The following is a 25,120-nucleotide window of genomic DNA, read 5'->3' as shown; positions in this document are numbered from 1 at the left end:
CAACCACTCATCGGTCTGTTGTTCAAGGCCTGTCCACAGCTCCTGCGCGGTGTGGGGTTTGTCCCTTAAACAGATAAGTTTTAAAACTGCCTGCTGTCGTTTACCCCTGGCTGTGCTGAAGTTGGTGGTGAAGGTGTTACGCTGACCGGATGAGGAGCTGGTAGAGGATGAGGAAGCAGAGTAGGAGGAGGAAGCAACTGGAGGCAAACTGAAGCGCCCTGCAATCCTCGGTGGTGAAAGGACATGCGCCAAACTGCTATCCGCCTCAGGCCCAGCCGCCACTGCATTTTCCCAGGTTGCTGTTATGGAGATATAACATCCCTGACCCTATTTACTGGTCCACGTATCCGTAGTGAGGTGCACCTTGCCACAGATGGCGTTGCACAATGCACACCTGATTTTGTCCCCTACTTGGTTGTGCAGGGAAGGGATGGCTCTCCTGGAAAAGTAGTGGCGGCTGGGCACGATGTACTGTGGGACAGCCACCGCCATAAGGCCTTTAAAACTATCCGTTTCCACCAGACGGAATGACAGCATTTCAAAGGCCAGTAATTTAGAAATGCTGGCATTCAGGGCTAGTGATCGCGGGTGGGTAGGGGGGTACTTCCTCTTCCTCTCCAGCGTTTGGGAGATGGAGAGCCTAACGCTTCCGTGGGACATTGTGGAGATGCTTGGTGACCCAGGTGGTGGTGTTGCTGGAAGATCCTCTGTTTGCGGGGCTGCAGGTGGCACTGTCACTCCAGAGGTGGATGAAGAGGCCGAGATTGCAGCAGAAGAGGAAGCAGGAGGAGCCAGAGACCTTTCTTGGTTTTTTAGGTGTCTACTCCACTGCAGCTCGTGCTTTGCACTTAAATGCCTGATCATGCAGGTTGTGCTCAGGTTGAGAACGTTTATGCCTCGCTTCAGGCTCTGATTGCACAGCGTGCAAACCACTCGTGTCTTGTCGTCAGCACATTATCTGAAGAACTGCCATGCCAGGGAACTACTTGGAGCTGGCTTTGGTGTGTACGGTCCCTTGCTGCAGTGGGCAGTAGTAGGCCTACTGTCTAGAGGACGGCCGCTCCGCTTTTGCACCCTGCTCCCTCTTCTGCTGTGCTGGTGGCTCTGTGCGACCACCGCCTCTTCCTCCGAACTACATAGGTCACTCGCATGACCTTGATTCCATGTGGGGTCGAGGACCTCATCGTCCTCCACATCATCTTCCACCCAGTCTTCACCCCTGCCCTCCTTGTTGGTCTGCACACTTTCGAAAGCCCCAGCAGTTGGCACCTGTGTTTCGTCATCATCCGAGACGTGCTGCGGTGGTCCTCCCATGTACTTATCTTGAAAGATAAGTGGTTGGGTATCGGTGCACTCAATCTCTTCCACTTCTGGGGCAGGGCTAGGTGGATGGCCCTGGGAAACCCTGCTAACAGAGTCATCAAAAAGCAGTAGAGAAGGCTGCATGACTTGGGGCTCAGACTGCTTGGCTGATTTGCAAGGGGGTGAGGTGAAACACTGATGGACATCAGCTGCAGGTGCAATCTGTGGTCTTTCAGCATGAGACTGGGTGGGAGACAATGTGAAGGAACTGGATCCACTGTCAGAAACCCAATCTACTATCGCCTGTACTTGTTCAGGCCTCACCATTCGTAGAGCCGCATTAGGCCCGACCAAATACTGCTGCAGGTTCTGTCGCCTACCCTCACCTGAGGAAGGGGTTTCACTTGTGCATGTAGCTGGCACAGATCGACCACATCCTCTCCCTGCAACAGGAGCTCCACCAGCAGCACCACGACCTGGGCCACGTCCCTTATTTGACGCTCTCCTCATATTTCTCGAATTTAGGATCTTGCCCTAAATGGGTGTTTAATTAATAGTAGAATAGACAGTATGTACAGGGTGTATCTCACACGCCCTGAACCAGACTAGGCCTCAATTAAATTTGTTTGCCGAAAATGGCTGTATTTCAAATACCTGAATAGAAGCCCTGTATTTAAAGGGTGTATCTCACACGCCCTGAACCAGACTAGGCCTCAATTAAATTTATTTGCCAAAAATGGCTGTATTTCAAATACCTGAATAAAACCCCTGTATTTAAAGTGAATTTCAAATGTCCTGATGATGTAAGGGCGCAACAATTGTGTATTTTGCCCCAAAAAGGGTGTTTTATTAATAGAAGAATATAAGCCCTGACCCACACTAGGCTGCAATTAAAGATTTGTGCACAAAATGGCTGTATTTTAAATACCTGAATATAACCCCTGTATTTAAAGGGTGTATCTCACAATGATATCTGCAACAAAGGCTGCCAAATTATTATTTTTTGGGTGTTTGTTTAATAACTGAATATGACAGCAGTATATAACCCTGGAATTTCAAATGTCTTGATACTGCAAGGGCGCAACAACTGTGTATTTTGCCAAAAAAGGGTGTTTTATTAATAGAACAATATAACCCCTGTATATAAAGGGTGTATCTCACACGCGCTGACCCACACTATGCCGCAATTAAAGATTTGTGCACAAAATGGCTGTATTTCAAATACCTGAGATACACACCGCAGGTGTGTATCTCACATGCCCTGACCCACACTAGGCCTCAATTAAAGATTTGTGCACCAAATGGCGGTATTTCAAATATCAGAATATAACCCAAATATATAAAGGGTGTATCTCACAATGACATCTGCAGGAAAGGCTGCCAAATATTTTTTTTTTGCCCACAACGGGAGTTAGTTTAATAACTGAACATGACAGCAGTATATAACCTTGAAATTTCAAATGTCTCGATACTGCAAAGGCGCAACAATTGTGTATTTTGCCCAAAAAGGGTGTTTTATTAATAGAACAATTTAACCCCTGTATATAAAGGGTGTATCTCACACGCCCTGACCCACACTAGGCCGCAATTAAAGGTTTGTGCACAAAATGGCTGTATTTCAAGTAACTGAATATCACCCAAATATAGAAAGGGTGTATCTAACAATGACATATGCAGCAAAGGCTGCCAAATTTTTATTTTTTTGCCCAAACGGGTGTTTGTTTGATAACTGAATATGGCAGCAGTATATAACCCTTGAATTTCACACGTGCTGATGCTGCAAGGGCTGTAAAATGGTGTATTTTGGCCAAAAAGTGTGTTTTTAAAAACCCAGAAAATTATGGCCGTATTTCTAGCTTAAATTGCACACTGACTAATCCAGATGTTGTATATTGCCAAAAAAGTGTTTTTTTTTACTAACAGAATATGAAAGCTGTATATAACATTTGAATTTCACACGTCCAGATGCAGCTAGGGATGTAAAATAGTGTATTTTGCACTAAAAGGGTGCTTTAACCCCTTAAGGACATAGGACGTACCGGTACGCCCTATTTCCCGAGTCCTTAAGGACCAAGGACGTACCGGTACGTCCTAACTTTTAAATCGGGATTCCGGCGCCCGAGGGGTTAAACGGAACGGGATTTCGGCTGAAATCCTTCAGCCGGCATCCTGTGACAACGCCAGGGGGGGTGATGTGACCCCCCCGTGTCGGCGATCGCAGCAAACCGCAGGTCAATTCAGACCTGCGGTTTGCTGCGCTTTTTGCAGTTTCTGATGCCCGCGGTCCCTGACCGCGGGGATCAGAAACTTTAGAGTGGCTAAAATCTATATTTTTCACCCCCCCCCTGCACCCCTGCATGATTTGATGCCGGCGGGTGGTGCGGGGTGTCGCAGGCGGTGGGGGCGTTGCGGGAGGCGGGCGGTGCGGCAGGCGGGATCGCGATCCCCCGCCCGCCTCCCCATGAATGATCGTTGGCTTCTAGTGGTTATACCAGGGTGCCAGCACATTGCTGGCACCCTGGTATAAACGGCTGACATCTGTGCAGATGTCAGCCGTTTAACCCTTTCCATACCGCGGTCCGTACGGACCGCTGTATGGAAAAAGTTAACTGTCATCGGTCAGGGAGCTCCCTCCCTCTCCATCGGGGGGCTGCCGTGCCTTTGCAGCCCCCCGATGGAGAGGGAGAGAGCCCCCCTCAGCCCCGTGCTTACCCTTCCCCGTCTGCGAAGTTCTGAGCAGACGGGGAGGGTTCCCATGGCAACAGGACGCCTGCTCAGGCGTCCTGCTGTCCATGGTGCTGAACAGATCTATGCCGAAAGCATAGATCTGTTCAGTGTAAGTAAAATACAGTACAGAACAATATATATTGTACTGTACTGTATTATACAGACATCAGACCCACTGGATCTTCAAGAACCAAGCGGGTCTGGGTCAAAAAAATGTAAAAAAAAAGTGAAAAAAGTTAAGATAAAAAAAAAACATTTATCACTGAATAAAAATTAAAAAAATAAAATAAACTACACATATTAGGTATCGCCGCGTCCGTAACGACCTGACCTTTAAAATGGTCATGTTACTTTCCCCGCACGGTGAACGCCATAAAAATAAAAAAATAAAAACTATGAGAAAATTGAAATTTTGCCCACCTTACTTCCCAAAAAAGGTAATAAAAGTGATCAAAAAAGTCGCATGTACGCCAAAATAGTACCAATCAAACCGTCATCTCATCCCGCAAAAAATGAGACCCTACTCAAGATAATCGCACAAAAGCTGAAAAAACTATGGCTCTTAGACTATGGAAACACTAAAACATGATTTTTTTTTGTTTCAAAAATGAAATCATTGTGTAAAACTTACATAAATAAAAAAAAAGTATACATATTAGGTATCGCCGCGTCGGTATCGACCGGCTCTATAAAAATATCACATGACCTAACCCCTCAGATGACCACCGTAAAAAAATAAAAATAAAAACAGTGTAAAAAAAGCCATTTTTTGCCATCTTACGTCACAAAAAGTGTAATAGCAAGCGATCAAAAAGTCATATGCACCCCAAAATAGTGCCAATCAAACCATCATCTCATCCCGCAAAAAATGAGACCCTACTCAAGATAATCGCCCAAAAACTGAAAAAACTATGGCTCTTAGACTATGGAGACACTAAAACATTTTTTTGGTTTTAAAAATGAAGTTATTGTATAAAATTTACATAAATAAAAAAAAATGTATACATATTAGGTATCGCCGCGTCCGTGACAACCTGCTCTATAAAATTACCCCATGATCTAACCTGTCAGATGAATGTTGTAAATAACAAAAAAAAAAAACTGTGCCAAAAAAGCTATTTCTTGTTACCTTGCTGCACAAAAAGTGTAATATAGAGCAACCAAAAATCATATGTACCCTAAACTAGTACCAACAAAACTGCCACCCTGTCCCGTAGTTTCTAAAATGGAGTCACTTTTTTGGAGTTTCCACTCTAGGGGTGCATCAGGGGGGCTTCAAATGGGACATGGTGTCAAAAAAACCAGTCCAGCAAAATCTGCCTTCCAAAAACCGTATGGCATTCCTTTCCTTCTGCGCCCTGCCGTGTGCCTGTACAGCTGTTTACGACCACATATGGGGTGTTTCTGTAAACTACAGAATCAGGGCCATAAATAATGAGTTTTGTTTGGCTGTTAACCCTTGCTTTGTAACTGGAAAAAAAATATTAAAATGGAAAATCTGCCAAAAATTTGAAATTTTGAAATTGTGTCTCTATTTTCCATTAAATCTTGTGCAACACCTAAAGGGTTAACAACGTTTGTAAAATCAGTTTTGAATACCTTGAAGGGTGTAGTTTCTTAGATGGGGTCACTTTTATGGAGTTTCTACTCTAGGGGTGCATCAGGGGGGCTTCAAATGGGACATGGTGTCAAAAAAACAGTCCAGCAAAATCAGCCTTCCAAAAACCAAACGGCGCACCTTTCACTCTACGCCCTACTGTGTGCCCGTACAGTAGTTTACGGCCACATATGGGGTGTTTCTGTAAACAGCAGAGTCAGGGCAATAAAGATACAATCTTGTTTGGCTGTTAACCCTTGCTTTGTTAGTGGAAAAAATGGGTTAAAATGAAACATTAGACAAAAAAAATTAAATTCTCAAATTTCCTCCCCATTTGCCAATAACTCTTGTGCAACACCTAAAGGGTTAATAATGTATGCAAAATCAGTTTTGAATACCTTGAGGGGTGTAGTTTCTTAGATGGGGTCATTTTTGGGTGGTTTCTATTATGTAAGCCTCGCAAATCGACTTCAGACCTGAACTGGTCCCTAAAAATTTAGTTTTTGTAAATTTCTGAAAAATTTCAAGATTTGCTTCTAAACTTCTAAGCCTTATAACATCCCCAAAAAATAAAATATCATTCCCAAAACAATTCACACATGAAGTAGACATATGGGAATTGTAAAGTCATCACAATTTTTTGGGGTATTACTATGTATTACAGAAGTAGAGAAACTGAAACTTTGAAATTTGCTAATTTTTCCAAATTTTTGGTAAATTAGGTATTTTTTTTGTGCAAAAAAAATAATTTTTTTGACTTCATTTTACCAGTGTCATGAAGTACAATATGTGACGAAAAAACAATCTCAGAATGGCCTGGATAAGTCAAAGCGTTTTAAAGTTATTAGCACTTAAAGTGACACTGGTCAGATTTCCAAAAAATGGCCTGGTCCTTAAGGTGAAAATGAGCCCGGTCCTTAAGGGGTTAAAGGGTTTCTACCACCTTGTTTGGACATATTTAGCTGTCAGACACTAGCGATCCGCTAGTGTCTGCTCTACCAAACAATGCTATTATAATAGCTTTTTGTGCAGCCGTTTCCATAAAATACGAACTTTTATCGATATGCTAATGAGCCTCTAGGTGCTATGCGGGCGTCTTTTCAGCACCTAGAGGCTCGGTCTACCTTCACAAAATGCCGCCCAGCGCGTCCCTCCAGCCCGCCCATCTCCTCTGGAATGCGATCCTCCCTCTGAGTCAGCGGACGAATTCTCGCGCATGCGCGTCTGTCTTCGGCGCAGGCGCAGTTAATGTCTGACCGCTTTCTGCACAGACATCTCCACTGCGCCTGTTCCTCGGAGCACTATGACGTCATCGGCGCAGGCGCAGTGGAGATGTCTGTGCAGAAAGCGGTCAGACATTAACTGCGCCTGCGCCGAAGACAGACGCGCACGGCGCATGCGCGAGAATTCATCCGCTGACTCAGAGGGAGGATCGCATTCCAGAGGAGATGGGTGGGCTGGAGGGACGCGCTGGGTGGCATTTTGTGAAGGTAGACCGAGCCTCTAGGTGCTGAAAAGACGCCCGCATAGCACCTAGAGGCTCATTAGCATATCGATAAAAGTTCGTTTTTTATGGAAACGGCTGCACAAAAAGCTATTATAATAGCATTGTTTGGTAGAGCAGACACTAGCGGATCGCTAGTGTCGGACAGCTAAATATGTCCAAACGAGGTGGTAGAAACCCTTTAAAAAACCCAGAAAATTATGCCTGTATTTCTAGCTAAAATTGCACACTGACTAATCCTGCAAATGCACCAGATGTTGTATATTGCCCAAAAAAGGGTGATTTTTTACAACCAGATTATTAGTGCAGTTTTTCAAGCTTGGATTAGAATGTCACAAAAGCTCAGATGCAGTGCTGGTGCACTGAGCTTGCATAAAATGACCGCCGCCGCCGCCCACCATAAAAGTAATTTTTTTTCGGTCAATGGGCTCAGGGCAGGGTAAAAAGATTGTGCACTGCACCCACACAACAAAGTCTATGTAGATCGCTGAGTTCAATTGCAGTTCTAATTAAAGTTTCTTTCCTAGTCTTCCCTCACAGCAGCAGCATCCTATCCCTCCACTAAGCACAGCAGAGTGACGTGCAGCGCTACGTGACTCAAGCTTATATAGAGCCTGTGTCACATGCTGCACTGGCCAATCACAGCCATGCCATTAGTAGGCATGGCCTTTCAAAAAGCGCAGAGAAAGTGCCGAACACCGAACCAGAACTTTTACTGAAATGTTCGGGTTCGGGTCCGAGGTCCAAAAATCCTAAAGTTCGCTCAACCCTATTTACTTGTATATAAAGTGCAAGTGTTGCCAAAAATTACAAGGAAGAGGCACTCCGATACACCCTTAGTTACACATAAAGGATGGCATCATACACACCCTTTAAAAATTATGATTGATGGCCTGCTGGTAACCCTCAAAAACAGGAGCAAGGGCCTGCTGATCTGACCATCTAAAACATTATGGGCGATGGCTTGCTGCCGCTTTGGTGACTCTAGATAACCTGGGGCGATGGCACGTCCTTGTGACAGCGACGATCCATTCGGATGTCTGGCCTATAAACTTTCAATGTAATTGTCAGCTCAAAACCATTGTAAACTACGGGTAACGGGGAATCAGTGTTTGATTCCGGAGAGGGAGCCTGAGAAACAGCTACCACATCCAAGGAAGGCAAGCGGGTGGCGAGCAAATCACACACTCCTGACTTGTGGAGGTAATGACGATAAATAACAGTACAGGACTCTTAAGATGCCCTGTTATTAGAATGAGTAATAAAAGATTACAGGGAATGTCACTGCTGTATTTTGGATGAGGAAACGTTATAAGGCCTCATGCACACAACAGTGTTTTTTCACTCTCAGTGATTTGGCTTCAGTGGTCCGTGTCCGATTTTGCTTCAGTTGTGTTTCCTTGTGTCTTCCTTTTTTTTTGTCTGACAGGGGGAAAAAAAGGAAGGTTAATGAAAAGTGTAATTTTATTGCACTAAGGTCTTGTAGAAAAAAACAGACACGGACGCGGATGACATACCAGTTGTGCATCCGTTTTTTTTGACGGACCCATTGACTTGAATGGGTCCGTCCTCCGTTTTCCACTGACAAGAATAGGACAGGCTATATTTTTTTGACGGACTGGAATCACAGATCACGGACGCGGAGAAAAAACTGAGGACTATCAGTTTTTTTTCACAGCTCCATAGAAATGAATGGGACCTCCGCTAAACTGTGAAAAATTACGGAACGGACGCGGATGCACACAACGGTCGTGTGCATGAGGCCTAAAGGAGAAGCCCTGCTGCCGTTTTGTTGACTCTAGATAACTTCTGCCTGATCGGATGTCCCCGTGACGTCCACGATCCATTTTGATATCTTCCCTATCAACTTTCGATGTTCTTTTATGTGCCTAACATGGTGACCACCGGTAACGGGGAATCATTGTTCGATTTCGGAGAGGGAGCCTGATAAATGGCTATGGAAACTACTTCAAAGCAAGGCAGCATGAGTTGTGGGCCTGCAGGTGAGCTGACCCTGTAAAAATTTAGGTGCGGGCCTGCTGTTGAACTAACCCTGTAAAACATTATATGCGAGTGCCTGCGGGTGAGCTGACCTTGTAAAACATATGAGAGGGCCTGCAGCTGAGCTGAACCTCTAAACAATTCTATGCAAGGGCCTGCATGTGAGCTGACCTGTAAAAGCTTTGAGTTGCGGGCCTGTAGGTGAGCTGACACTGTAAAAGATTTGATTTGCGGGCCTGCAGGTGAGCTGACCCTGTAAAAGATTTTAGGTTTGGGCTTGCAGGTGAGCTGACCCTGTAAAATACATATGGTCATGTGCATGAGGCCTTAAACGTTTCACTGAATATTTTCTCACAAAACTATACAGGGTGAAGCAAAAGTCTGGACACACTCTTTTAACTGGTGTAATTTGTAGAACATTTACTTTTAATTTGTGAAAGTATTTATTCCATAGGGAGGCTGCATTATTGGAGGAAATGTTTTCGGACACCATTTTGAAATCTGCCATATTGAATTCAGCGCAGGTTTTTCCAGTGGGAAGGGGGGGTCAAGTCATATGTTACTCTTAGCTAGAATTTACTCAGAAAAACACTGGAAGTGTCAGTTTTGATCTGTCTTTGCCTGTTTAGGTAACAGTTTCCTAAAGTGCTTTACATGACGTGTTCTTTGTGTGTGTTTTAACGTTTAATCCAGTTTTCGTGAACAGACAGAAAAACCGCAGGTACCGTCGCCGGAACTGCCTGCCGGATCCGGCAAAACGTATGCCAACTGATGGCATTTGTAAGTCTTAAAAACGTGTGATCAGTCAGAAAAATGCATTGAAATGCCAGATCCGTCTTTCCGGTGTTATCCGGAAAAAACGGATCCGGCATTTATTTTTTTACCTTTTTTTCGGAAGGACGGATCCGGAATTCCGGTATTTTGAATGCCGGATCCGGCACTAATACATTCCTATGGAAAAAAATGCCAGATGCGGCATTCAGGCAAGTCTTCAGTTTTTTTGGCCGGAGATAAAACCGTAGCATGCTGTGGTTTTATCTTTTGCCTGATCAGTCAAAAAGATTGAACTGAAGACATCCTGATGCATCCTGAACGGATTACTCTCCATTCAGAATGCATAGGGATTAAACTGATCAGTTATTTTCCGGTATACAGCCCCTAGGACGGAACTCTGCCGGAAAAGAAAAACGCAAGTGTGAAAGTACCCTAATGACGGGACATTGTTATTTTAGGAAATAAAGTATTCAGCCAACTGATTCTTGATGCCCACTAACAGCCATTAAAAACAAATAGCATAAACTTTCCCTATACAGATGTACCATGGTTAGCACTCCCGCTGTTAACTGAAATTTCTTAACTCATTCCAAAGCCATTGGAAAGCAATTGAAGGTGTTTGCTTAGATTAGATAACCAAACTCAGAAATCTCTGAAAAAAGGAGTGCTAACCATGCTACATTGGTAAATAAACTAAAATATTTGTACAGATGGAAATAAAGAGTTAAATAAATCAGATGTTCATTAAATGGATCAAATGTTTTAAATAGCTTTTAATGGAGCCCAGTAGTGTATAGAAAGAGATTGGCAGTAAAGACGTAAAACAAACAGCGGTAAGGGGAGGCCAGTACATTTGGTCCACTGTTGGTACAGAAGTCATTAGCATTGTTCTTACCTTCTCCTGGAATTTCCTGAGACGCTTGTCCGCTGGTAACAATGCCATTGAGGACTCTGTCAGCATAAAGCCTTATTTAGACAGTTACTTGCTGTAACAGCTCTGTGTATGTTTAAGAGATTAGCAAATCAACAAGACAGGGGCCCACAAGGTTTTCCTTGTACCTGTGTCAAGGAGACTAAGCTCTAGACTTTGGGTCTTTTGTGTGTTACACACTAAGCAGAGATATCTGACTCCGGAGTGCACCAGTCCCTGGTAAGGAAACAAGGATTACAGTGAATGTTAAATCGTTTTTTTTCCATGTTATATTTATCTTGACATAAGATTGAGGACAAGGTATGTTGCTGTCCTCCTCTTCCCCAATGTGATTTCTGCTCTTTTTGTAATATCTGATGCAAAACATTCAGTAATATGTATAAAAAAAAAATAGAACTGTACTATAGCTCCCCAATGACTACGTCTGAATAACCCCTGGTGAAATAATGCCTCTTTCACACGAGCGAGAATTCCGCGCGGGTGCAATGTGTGATGTGAACGCATTGTGCCCGCACGGAATCCGGACCCATTGATTTAAATGGGTCTGTGTACATGAGCGGTGGTTTTCACGCATCACTTTTGCGTTGCGTGAAAATCGCAGCATGCTCTATATTCTGCGATTTTCACTCAACGCTAGCCCCATAGAAGTGAATGGGGCTGCGTGAAAATCGCATCACATCTGCAAGCAAGTGCAGATGCGATTTTCACGGATGGTTGCTAATTGATGTTGTTTTTTTATGAAATATAACTTTTAAAAAATGTCACAGTCTCCCTCCACCAAGAGGGTGACTAAAAAAACTGGAGTAACATCTAGACAAGGTTTGATAAGTTTTGCAAAAATTACAGCAATAAAGACTTTAAAGCCTCATTCACACATCAGTGTTCGGGCAGTGATTTCCATCAGTGATTTTGAGCCAAAACCAGGCGCGGCTCTAAACACAGAACATGTGCAGATCTTTCCCTTATATCTTATATCTGTGGAGGCCCCAATCCTGGTTTTGGCTCACAATCACTGATGGGAAAACATTGACCAAAACACTTACGTGTGAATGAGGCTTAATACTGATGACTTATCTTCAGGATAGGTCATCAGTATCTGATCGGTGAGGGTCCAACACCCAGGACCCCCAACGATCAGCTGTTTGAGAAGGCAGCGGCACTCCTGTGAGCACCACAGCTTTCTCAGCGCTTACCAAGCACAGCGCCATACATTTGATAGCAGCTGTGCTTGGTATCAGAGCTCAGACCTATTCACATCTATGGGGCCGAGTTGCTCCTAGGCCATGTGACCGATGAACTTGTCATCACTGGCCTAGGAAAAAGCAGAGAGAAGGCTGCGGTGCTACTGCAAGCACCACTGCCTTCTCAAACAGCTTATGGGTGGACCCCCACCGATCATACTGGTAACCTTTCCTAAGGCTAGGTCATCAATATTAAAGTCTCGGAAAACCCCTTTAAGCTTAACAAACTTAAACTTATCTCTCCATGATAAATCTCACCTAAAGTACAGGTGCATCTCAATAAATTTAAGTAATTCAGTTCAAAAAGTGAAACATATATTCTATAGATTCATTACACACAGAGTGATCTGTTTCTGGTGTTTATTTCTTGATGATTATGGCTTACAGCTAATGAAAACCCAAAAGTCTGTATTTCAGAAAATTAGATTATTATATAAGACCAATGAAAAAGGATTTTTATACAGAAATGTTGGCCTGCTGAAAAGTATGTATAGTATATGTACTCAATACTTGGTCGGGGCTCCTTTTGCATAAATTAGTGCATCAATGTGGCGTGGCATGGAGGTGATCAGCCTGTGGCAGTGCTGAGGTGTCATGGAAGCCCTGGTTGCTTTGATAGCAGCCTTTAGCTTGTCTGCAGTGGAGGGTCTGGTCTCTGTCATCTTCTTGTTGACAATACCCCATAGATTCTCTAAGGAGTTTAGGTTAGGCAAGTTTGTTGGCCAACCAAGCACCATGATACCATGGTTATTAAACCAACTATTGGTACTTTTGGCAGTGTGGCAGGTGCCAAGTACTGCTTAAAAATGAAATCAGCATCTCCATAAAGCTTTTCAGCATAGGGAAGCATGAAGTGCTCTAAAATTTCCTGGTAGATGACTGCACTGACTTTGGACTTGATATAACACAGTGGATCAATACCAGCAGATGACATGACTCCCCAAACCATCACAGACTGTGGAAACTTCACACTGGACCTCAAGCAACCTGGATTGGGTGCCTCTACACTGTTCCTCCAGTCTCCGGGACCTTGATTTCCAAATGAAATGCAACATTTGCTTTTATCTGAAAACAAGACTTTGGACCACTGAGCAACAGTCCAGTCCTTTTTTCCTTAGCTCAGGTAAGACGCTTCTGAATCTGTCTCTGCGTCATGAGTGGCTTGACACAAGGAATGCGACAGTTGTAGCTCAGGTCCTGGATACGTCTGTGTGTGGTGGCTCTTGAAGCACTGACTCCAGCCGCAGTCCACTCATTGTGAATCTCTCCTAAATTCTAAAACTGCCTTTTCTTGACAATCCTTTCAAGGCTGCAGTTATCCCTACTGCTTGTGCACCTTTTTCTACCACACTTTTTCCTTACACTCAACTGTCCATTAACATGCTTGGATACAAACTATTTGTGGCTTACTCTCCTTGTGGAGGATGTCAATGACTGTGTTCTGGACAACTGTCAAGTCAGCAATCTTCCCCATGACTTTGTAGCCTACTGAACCAGACTGAGGGACCATTTAACCCCTTTGTGACCACAAATGCTCCATTTTACGGCGGTCACTAAGGAGCCTTAGGCTGAGCTGCAACCTTTTTACAGCGGCTCAGTCTAATCGCTGCACAGCAGAGATCCGGGGATTGGCTCTCCCAGGAAAGCTGTGCTCCTGTCAACTGGCCAGACCAGTAGGAGCGACGATCTAGGCCGTTAAGCTCCTTACGCCTCTGTCTCCCATTGGCACCCTGCAAATGAGATTGTGGGGTGCCGATGTCTGTGCATGCAGGCCAGCAGCCTACTGGTGAATTTCAGTATAGAACTGACATTAAAATACAATGCACTATAGAAATAGTGTATTGTATTTTAGAAGTGATCAAAATATTGCTTATTATAGTCCCCTTGTGGGACTATTCAATTTAAAAAAAGTAAAGAAAAAACATTTATTAAACAAAATTCCGATTAAAAATGCTTTTTTTCCTATTGAAAAAATGCTTTTCAGTGGAACAAAATTGCAAAAATAAAATCTCCTCCACATATCTGGTATCACCACGTCAGTACACAGTTATCATGTAATCTATTCTGTACTGTGAACGCGGTAAAAAAAAAAGAAGCCAGAATTGCCTTTGCTTATTTGCACCTAAAAAAGGTATAAAAAGCAATCAAAAAGTGTTACACACCCCAAAATGATGCCAATGAATACTAACAAGGCAATCAAGTCCTCACACATTTCTGTAGAAATAAAAATAGAAAAGTTATGGGTTCTTGGGATGCAGCGATGCAAAAACATTTTTGCTTTTTTTTAAAAAAGGGATTTTATTGCACAAAAGTAATAAAGGCCAAATAAAACTATATGTATTTGGTGTTACTGTAATTGTACAGACCCAGAGAATAATGTACTTAATGCCGAAAAATTAACGCTGCTAAATTTATCATGTAAAAACGAAGTGGCAGTATTGCAGTTTTTTCTATTTCCCTCCCAGAAAGAGTTAATAAAAGTTAATCAGTAAGTTATGTGTATCCCAAATTAGCGCTATTAAAAAATACAACTTGTCCCGCAAAAAACAAGCTTTCATATGGCTACACAGGCAGAAAAATTAAAAAGTTATAGCTTTTGGAGGGCAATTTTCAATGGGGCCAAAAAAGATGCGGACAGCACACAGTGTGCTGTCTGCATCCGCACTTCCGTTACGCATCCGCACTTCCGTTCTGCAAAAAAATAGAACATGTCCTATTCTTGTCCGCAGACATAGACAAGAAAAGGCATTTCTATTAAAGTGCCTGGCATGTGCGGTCCGCCGGTGTCCGTGTTTTGCGGACCCTTAGAATGTGACATCATGAGTCTACAATATTGAACTTTTTCACAATATTCCAATTTTCTAAGATATGACTTTTGGGTTTTCATTAGCTGTAAGCCATAACCATCAACATTAAGATAAATAAACACTTGAAATAGATCACTCTGTGTGTAATGAATCTATAGAATATATGAGTTTCACTTTTTGAATTGAATTACTGAAACAAATTAACTTTCTGATAATAGTCTAATTTATTGAGATGCACCTGCAGATCAGAAAGGTGCATAACTTTTTATTATATATAGCACTTTACAATTCAGAGGGTACATGTAAAAATCAATATAGACATCACAGAATTACAGGCCAATATACAATTTAAACACCCTGCTTACAAGAGCTTACAATCTATGAGGAAATGGGGGTGACAAAAAAGTCTGATTGTTTTCTAAAGTGGTCCAGGCATCTTTGTACTAAATAGAGTGGTGCAGATGGATCCAGTGCATTGAGTGTGGGATTAGTGTTGGAAGATGGCGTTTGGTTATGAAGAATGGGGGGGGGGGGGGGGAGGGGGGAGTAAACAGGGAAGAGTTAGCTTAGGGAACATGATAAGCCTGTCTGAAAAGATGTGTTTTAAGTCACGTTTGAAGCTAAGAAAGTTGGGACTTAGTCTGGGGCAGAGCATTCCAGAGAGCAAGTGCAGCTTAAGAAAAGTCTTAAAGACAGGAGTGAGAGGTTGGAATTATGGAGGATGATAATCTTAGATCATTGGCAGAATGGAGAGGGTGAGTAGGGTGGTAGACAGAAATGAGGGAGGGTATGTAGGGAGGTGCAGCCCCAACGAGAGCTTTTTGGGTGAGGGTGTTTGAGGAAGTTTGAACTGTATTCTGTTATGGATGACCAACCAGTGAAGTGACTGGCACAGGCTAGAGCCTTCGGTGTAGAGGGTGGACAGATAGATGAGCCTGGGAATGAAGGGGGGAGAGTTTATCTGCAACAAAAATCTTCCACAAGTGAAGGTCCTACAAACTACTAGCACCACTGTATAGGTGAAATAAAATCAAGTCTACACATACCTCTCTTGCCAGAGAGAGGCAAGATATTGATGGCAATGTGGTGTGCACTGTGCTTTTTGATAGGGCTCTAGGAATATTATGGGGGAGATTTATCAAAACTGGTGTAAAGGAAAACTGGCTTAATTAACCATAGCAACCAATAAGATTCCACCTTTCATTTTCCAAATCTCCCCCAATGTGTAATTTGCATGGCGTATAGTGTGACCTGTTCATAGTTCTGGAAGCAGCGAGGACCTTTCTGCAGTATATCTCCTATTTACCAGATGATTTTATAATTGCAATCACGTTTTTTTACAACTAAATTAAGTTAAAGGGACCCTCCTTGATTCAAATGTGATGTGATGTCCATGGAACTATTTCTTTATTTTTGTTATTCCTCTCAGCTTTATGGGTTTTTACGGAAACCCCAGTAGAAGATTACTTTCCAAACAGACTGGTTAGCAGAGAACATATGGAGAATGACAGGGCTACTGAAAGAAAGTGGCAGAAGGACTCCATAGGGCTTCTAGCCAGAACGTCTGTAGCTTTGTTGACAGCTTCAAGAATGGACCGTGAAATAATGGAGCTTTGCAGGTGAGAAATCATTGGTGGTAGAAAAGAGCTGCACATTCCTAGAACTGTACAAAGGAGAAAAGGAGGTTTCTTCGAGGTTAATAAGTTTCTTCGAGGTTAATAGGTTACATTGTGCTATGACCTTTCTACTTCACTGACTTTGTGTAGAACTTCTTTTTGGGCTGCTGAGGCGAACGTCTTGCCTAATGCACTGATTGTTTGGAGGAAGTAGATTAATGTAGCATTAAGCCTTTTTGCCGACCTGTTTACAGACCAGGGGTGAATTGGCATGGTCATTTTAAATAAACATAGAATAATGCAAGGTAGAGCAGTGGAGTGGCTGCATAATGCCGTTTCCTGCATTTCTTTAAGGTGTGGCGTCTGTCTGTGCTGAAGAGAAGAATGCTCTCAGGGCCTCAGAAAATAGCTTGTTGACCCCAGAGGTCCAATCTGTCAAACTATGCTGAGGATGTAAAACAGGGTTAGAGGATACTGAACATCAATTCTCCATGACCTAGGATCTAGAACTTGATCTGTTTGCTTCATAGCAGTAGACACTGTATGGGTGCACTTGATAGATCACAAATTTTAACAGCCAATACTTTATCTATTACTATTTGAGTTTTAGATTAAAAGCAATATTTTCTTTATACAGTATAATTAAGGGCTCTTTCACACCTGCGTTCTTTTCTTCCGGCATAGAGTTCCGTCGTCGGGGCTCTATGCCGGAAGAATCCTGATCAGTTTTATCCTAATGCATTCTGAATGGAGAGAAATCCGTTCAGGATGCATCAGGATGTCTTCAGGAATGGAACGTTTTTTGGCCGGAGAAAATACCGCAGCATGCTGCGCTTTTTGCTCCGGCCAAAAATCCTGAAGACTTGCCGCAAGGCCGGATCCGGAATTAATGCCCATTGAAAGGCATTGATCCAGCCTTAAGCTAAATGTCGTTTCGGCGCATTGCCGGACCCGACATTTAGCTTTTTCTGAATGGTTACCATGGCTGCCGGGACGCTAAAGTCCTGGCAGCCATGGTAAAGTGTAGTGGGGAGCGGGGGAGCAGCATACTTACCGTCCGTGCAGCTCCCGGGGTGCTCCAGAGTGACGTCAGGGCGCCCCAAGCGCATGGATCACGTGATCGCATGGATCACGTCATCCATGCGCATGGGGCGCTCTGACGTCATTCTGGAGCGCCCCGGGAGCCGCACGGACTGTAAGTATACCGCTCCCCCGCTCCCCGCTCCTACTATGGCAACCAGGACTTTAATAGCGTCCTGGCTGCCATAGTAACACTGAACGCAATTTGAAGACGGCTCCGTCTTCAAATGCTTTCAGTACACTTGCGTTTTTCCGGATCCGGCGTGTAATTCCGGCAAGTGGAGTACACGCCGGATCCGGACAGCGCAAGTGTGAAAGAGGCCTAAAGGGGTTGTCTCACTTCAGCAAATGGCATTGATCATGTAGAAAAAGTTAATACAAGGCACTTAATAATGTACTGTTATTATCGATATTGCCTCCTTTGCTTGCTTGATAGATTTTTCCTTCACATTATTCATTGCTCCTTTCCACCTTGCAAAACAGCAGCAGTGGCTGTGCTTGCACACTATAGGAAAAAGCACCGGCCTCTCTGGTAGCCGGGACCGAGGGAGCATGCAAAGTGTGCAAGCACAGTCATTGCTGCTGGATAGTAGGGTGGTCATAACCCCTGGAAACGAGCAGTGTATATTGTGATGGAAAAATAATCCAGCCAGCAAAGGAGGCAATATGGACAATTACAATACATTAGTAAGTGCCTTGTATTAACTTCCTCTACATAATAAATGCCATTTGCTGAAGTGAGACAACTCCTTCCTGACCGCCTCATGGTAAACAGCAGGCATTCGAGACTAATGCAAAAACAAACATAATGCAACTGCACTCTGCAAACACAGATAATAAAGTAAATACAATAGTGCCTTACTCAGTATAGAAAACCTACTAATGTTAATGCTACATTATAAATGTGAGATTCTTGGCAAAATCATTTGTGGCTGTCCGCCAGTGTCAAGGCAATTTCTTTAGGACAGGAAAATACGCTAAATACTACCTGCTCTGGTGTCCTACTGGCCTCCGCTAAACTCAGGGAATGCAGGTTCCACATGCATGCTGAGCCCACTCTGTATTTTGCCTCTCCTGATGTCAAATGGCCTCCAATAAATACAGGGAGAGAAGGCTACAGCTTTATACTGGCACTAATTAAAATCAGCCTATGGGACAGCCAGTTGATGAGACTAATGTATGCAATTTAATACCTCAGATGCCATGATCAAATATTAAAGACCGGGAGCACAGGCTCATGGCCGTGCACCGGCTCCCCTTAGTGAGGATCAGGGGAGCCTGAGTGTGTGTGTGGCAATCTCTGTCCTCCTGAGTGACAAGAGGCTGCTGCACATTAGTTCCTATGGAGAGAATGCCTGTGGCAGAGCTTCATAGGAACATAGTATAATCTTCATAGACTCCAATGCAAATGCATTGAAGTCCCTATGTGAACTATTGAAAAGCGTAAGAAAAAAAAATATTATTATTTTTTTATAAAAATTCAAATCACCCTCCTTTCCCCCAAATAAAAATACATAAATAATAAAAAAATAACGATCACGGGCATTACCCTGTGAAAACGCCAGTACTATTAAAATATAAAAATATCCCATACGGCACAGCGAAATGGAAAAAAAGTCAAATTGACTGATTCCCCTCTTTTTTGGTTGCTTCACCTCATATAAAAAATGTAATAAAAAGTGATCAAAAAGTCATACAGTCAGTGATGCAAAGAATTTTTTTTAATTTTTTTTAGTATTAAAACGCAAGAAAAAATATACATATGTGGTATTGTGGTACTGACCCGGAGAATGAAAGCAAACCCATAAAACTGTGGCTGAATTGTGTTTTTTTATAATTCCACCCGATTTGGAATTTTTCTCCCACTACATTGTACAACTTGCCCCGCAAAAAGTTTAGGACCAGCCTGACCACAGGTCTATGGAACCATACTTACAGCATCATATAGACCAGGCATGGCCAACCTGAGGCTCTCCAGCTGTTGCAAAACTACAACTCCCAGCATGCTCAGACTGACTACAGCTATCAGCCTGCAGCAAAGCATGGTGGGAGTTGTAGTTTTACAACAGCTGGAGAGCCGCAGGTTGGCCATGCCTGATATAGACCTATGGGGTCATTGGACTCACAGTCAGGCTAGGACTTATAGACATAATACGGGCGCACAAATGCATCCATATTGCTCATAAGTGCTACTGGCTTCAACTACATTTTTATTTTAGGGTATGCAGTAAGTGGCATATATGCTGCTGATTTTCCACAGTCGATTTGCATGTGGAAATATGCATTTACAGTAGTAGTAAATCAGATGAGACCTTCACAAATGTCATCCACACACTGAAGATGTTTTCTGCCAGAAAACCCGCACATAACTTGACATGCAGTGTGGATATTTAAATTTGCAGCACGTCAATTTATATTGTGGATTTCCACCATAGATTTCACTCTTTGCAATGAAAATGATTTGCAGAAGTATGTCCTTGTCACGTGGCCCCTTTTGATGCAACCCTTAGGGAGCCTTTAAACGCGGCAGATTTTGTGGCAGAAAATTACAAGACTGAAAATCAGTTCCATTCATTTGAATGAGGCAGCAAGCACATGGATTTCTGCAAGCTCCATTTAGGTGAATGGAACTGATTTTCAGTTGTGGAATTTTGTGTGAATGTACTCTTAATCTTATTGGCCTTGGCAGCAGCTGCCTGACACTGGTTGCTACAGTTAAGTTTATTGTCAACTAACCTTTTCCATCTCAGTGTTAGGGCTCGTTCACACGAACGTGTGCTGCTTATTGCCGTATTTTACCACATTTTCAGATCCGCTATAGACGGGCACCGTTCCGTGTGCATTCCGCCTCATGGATGCGGATCCATTCACTTCAATGGGTCCGCAAATCCAGAGATGCGTAACGGTGTGGAACGAACACTACAAAAGCACTACGGAGTGCTTTCTGAGGTTCTGTACCTCTGCACCGCAAAAAGATAGAACATGCTCTATCTTTTTGCGGAACGGAGGGATCGCGGACCCATTCAAGTGAATGGGTCTATGATCCCCATGCGGCTGGGCCACGGTCGGTGCCCGTGCACTGCGGACCGCAATTTGCGGTCCACAGCACGGGCTTCACACGGTCGTGTGAACAAGCCCTTACCCAGTGTTTTACCATTTAGTATGTACATCTGACATATATTTTTCCTTCCCATGTGCATAACCTTACATTTGTCAGTGTTAAACCTCATCTGCCCCTTCTCTGCCCAAGCTTCTAATCTATCCAAATCCATCCGTAACAGTATATTGTCCTCTTCTGTTTTAATTACTTTATACATTTTAGTATTGTCTGCAAAAGTTGATATTTTACTGCACAACCACACTACAAGATCATTTATAAACATATTAAAGAGAATAGGGCCCAATACTGACTTTTGTGATACCCCACTAGTAACGATTACCTAGTCTGAGGGTGTGCTATTAACACCGGGCCAAAATTGCAGGAGCCATTTGTTTGCTGTGGCAGCCTCAGCCTATGATATCTCTATGGTGCCCTGCCTGTGGCAAATTTCCCATAGACTGCAAAGATTATTTATTACATACTATGGGAGAGATAATCACATGTTGTAATGTAAAGAAAGTTAAAAAAAAAATTCTAATCATCCCTTTTTCCAAATATAAAGGTCATCATAAGCTACACCATGTCCCAAAATGCTTGTTCTATTAAAAGTAAGAGTTTATTATAAGCCATTAATATACTGGAGTCCACAGAAAATCTACTACTAAACTAAATAGATGAGATGGCAGATCATAATGAGGTCCTTATTATGGGGGACTTCAACTACCCAGATTTAGGCCTCATGCACACGACCGTTTTTTTTTAAGGTCCGCAAAAACGGGGTCTGTAGGTCTGTGATCCGTGACCGTTTTTTCATCCGTGGATCTTCCTTGATTTTTGGAGGATCCACGGACATGAAAAAAAAGTCGTTTTGGTGTCCACCTGGCCGTGCGGAGCCAAACGGATTCGTCCTGAATTACAATGCAAGTCAATGGGACGGATCCGTTTGACGTTGACACAATATGGTGCAATTGCAAACGGATCCGTCCCCCTTTGACTTTCAATGTAAAGTCAGGAGTCCCTATTAATATACCATTGGATCGGAGTTTTCTCCAATCCGATGGTATATTTTAACTTGAAGCGTCCCCATCACCATGGGAACGCCTCTATGTTAGAATATACCATCGGATTTGAGTTAGATCGTGAAAACTCATATCCGACAGTATATTCTAACACAGAAGCGTTCCCATAGTGATGGGGACGCTTCAAGTTAGAATATACTTTGAACTGTGTACATGACTGCCCCCTGCTGCCTGGCAGCACCCGATCTCTTACAGGGGGCTGTGATCCGCACAATTAACCCCTCAGGTGCTGCACCTGAGGGGTTAATTGTGCGTATCATAGCCCCCTGTAAGAGATCATGTGCTGCCAGGCAGGAGGGGGCACACCCCCCTCCCTCCCCAGTTTTAAATTCATTGGTGGCCAGTGGGCCCCCCCTCCCTCCCCTGTATTACTGTAGATTCATTAGTGGCCAGTGGGCCCCCCCTCCCTCCCTTGTAGTACTGTAGATTCATTGGTGGTCAGTGGGCCCCCCTCCCTCCCCTGTAGTACTGTAGATTCATTGGTGGCCAGTGGGCCCCCCCTCCCTCCCCCTCCTAATTAAACCCCCCCCCCCATCATTGGTGGCAGCAGAGAGTTTCGATCGGAGTCCCAGTTTAATCGCTGGGGCTCCGATCGGTAACCATGGCAACCAGGACGCTACTGCAGTCCTGGTTGCCATGGTTACTTAGCAAGTTTTAGAAGCATTATACTTACCTGCGAGCTGCGATGTCTGTGACCGGCCGGGGGCTCCTCCTACTGGTAAGTGAAAGGTCTGTGCGGCGCATTGCTTATAGCACAGACCTGTCACTTACCAGTAGGAGGAGAGCCCGGCCGGACACAGACATCGCAGGTAAGTATAATGCTTCTAAAAATTGCTAAGTAACCATGGCAACCAGGACTGCAGTAGCGTCCTGGTTGCCATGGTTACCGATCGGAGCCCCAGCGATTAAACTGGGACTCCGATCGGAACTCTCCGCTGCCACCAATGATAGGGGGGAGATTTTAATTAGGAGGGGGAGGGAGGGGGGCCCACTGGCCATCAATGAATCTACAGTACTACAGGGGAGGGAGGGGGGCCCACTGGCCACCAATGAATCTACAGTACTACAGGGGAGGGAGGGGGGCCCACTGGCCACCAATGAATCTACAGTACTACAGGGGAGGGAGAGGGGGCCCACTGGCCACCAATGAATCTACAGTAATACAGGGGAGGGAGGGGGCCCACTGGCCACCAATGAATTTAAAACTGGGGAGGGAGGGGGGTGTGCCCCCTCCTGCCTGGCAGCACATGATCTCTTACAGGGGGCTATGATATGCACAATTAACCCCTCAGGTGCAGCACCTGAGGGGTTAATTGTGTGGATCACAGCCCCCTGTGAGAGATCGGGTGCTGCCAGGCAGCAGGGGGCAGTCATGTACACAGTTCAAAGTATATTCTAACTAGAAGCGCCCCCATCACTATGGGAACGCTTCTGTGTTAGAATATACTGTCGGATCTGAGTTTTCACGAAGTGAAAACTCAGCTCTGAAAAAGCTTTTATGCAGACGGATCTGCGGATCAGTCTGTGTGAAAGTAGCCTACGGCCTGCGGATGCCAATATTGTGTGCATCCGTGTTTTTTCACGGACCCATTGACTTGAATAGGACAGGTCATATTTTTTTAGACGGACAGGAAACACGGATCACGGCCGCGGATGAACAACGGTGCATTTTCCGAGTTTTCAACGGACCCATTGAAAGTCAATGGGTCCGCAGAAAATCACGGAAAACGGCACAACGGCCACGGATGCACACAACGGTCGTGTGCATAAGGCCTTAGACTGAGAAACTGAAACTTGTAGATCTCATAGGTTCTTGGCAATAACCAAAGACAATTACCTTTCCCAACTGGTTAGGATCTGACTAGAGGGACGGCCATACTGGACTTAGTATAAATCAATAGAACTGACAGAACAACAAATGTGCAGGTTGGGGGTCACCTGGAAAATAGTGACCATAATATAATAAACTTTAAATTTGTTGTTCAAAATAGTGACTATCCAAAAAACTATGAATTTCCAAAGAGCAAAATTTGACCAGCTTAGATAGACCATTTGTCTCCCTAACTGGAACAATGTCCTTAAAAATAAAAAATATAGCCACAAAATTAACTCAAAAAGCATCCTTAACTCAAATTGTAAGAGGTACAAACACTTGGGGAATAAAAGGGTGAGGAACAAGAAAAAAACTGTGTGGTTAAATAGAAATGTAAAGAAAACATCACTAAAACAGGTAGCGAGGAAGCATTGAAAAACTAAAAGGAAAAAAATTGAATATGTAAAAGACAGATAAAGGCACCCAAACTGGAGACAGAGAGATTTACTGCCAAAGCGAGTAACACTAACCCTAAAATGCTCTTCAATGATATAAATGATAACAATTTTGAACTGGAAAGTGTTGGTCCCTTTAAGGAGTGATTAAGGAGGAGTTGTAGAGAGAGCGAGGAGGAGAAAGCGAATCTGTCTGACCCAGGAAGAGGTGCAGCAGCATCTTAAAAAGATTAAATAGACAAATCACTGATTCCAGATGGCATACACCTCTGTATACTAAGAGAATTAAGTAATGTCATATGAACAAACCCTTATTTCTGATATTCAAGGACCCTATGACAGGGTCTGTTTCACAGGATTGGCGCTTCGAAAATTTGGTGGCAGTATTCAAAACGGGGTAAAAAACAGAGCCGGGAAACTATAGGCCGGTAAGTCTAACATCTTTTGTGGGTAAACTCTTTGAAGGTTTTCTAAGAGATGCTATCCTGAAGTATCTCAATAAAAATAAGCATATAATGCCATATCAACATGGCTTCATGAGGGATCAATCCTGTCAAACTAATTTAATCAGTTTCTATGAGGAGGTGAGTTCTAGACTTGACCGTGGTGAATCAATGGATGTCGTATATCTGGACTTCTCCAAAGCATTTGACACTGTACCACATAAAAGGTTACTATATACAATGAGAATGCTTGGACTGGGAGAAAATGTCTGTATGTGGGTAAGTAACTGGCCGAGTGATAGAAAACAGAGGGTGGTTATTAATGGTACACACTCAGATTGGGTCACTGTCACTAGTGGGGTACCTCAGGGGTCAGTATTGGGACCTATTCTCTTCAATATATTTATTAATGATTTTGTAGTGTGGTTGCACAGTAAAATATTTTTTGACGATGATCCTAAACTGTGTAAGGTAATTAACACAAAAAAGGGCAGCACACTGCTATATATGGATCTGGATAGACTGGAGGCTTGGGCAGAGAAGTGGCAGATGAGGTTTAACACTGACAAATGTAAGGTTATGCACAGGGGAAGGAATAATGCAAGTCACCAGTACATACTAAATGGTAAAACACTGGGTAACACTGACAT

The sequence above is a fragment of the Bufo bufo genome, chromosome 7 (genome assembly GCF_905171765.1).
Source record: "Bufo bufo chromosome 7, aBufBuf1.1, whole genome shotgun sequence".
NCBI lineage: Eukaryota > Metazoa > Chordata > Amphibia > Anura > Bufonidae > Bufo > Bufo bufo.
This window is presented reverse-complemented; position numbering follows the sequence as displayed.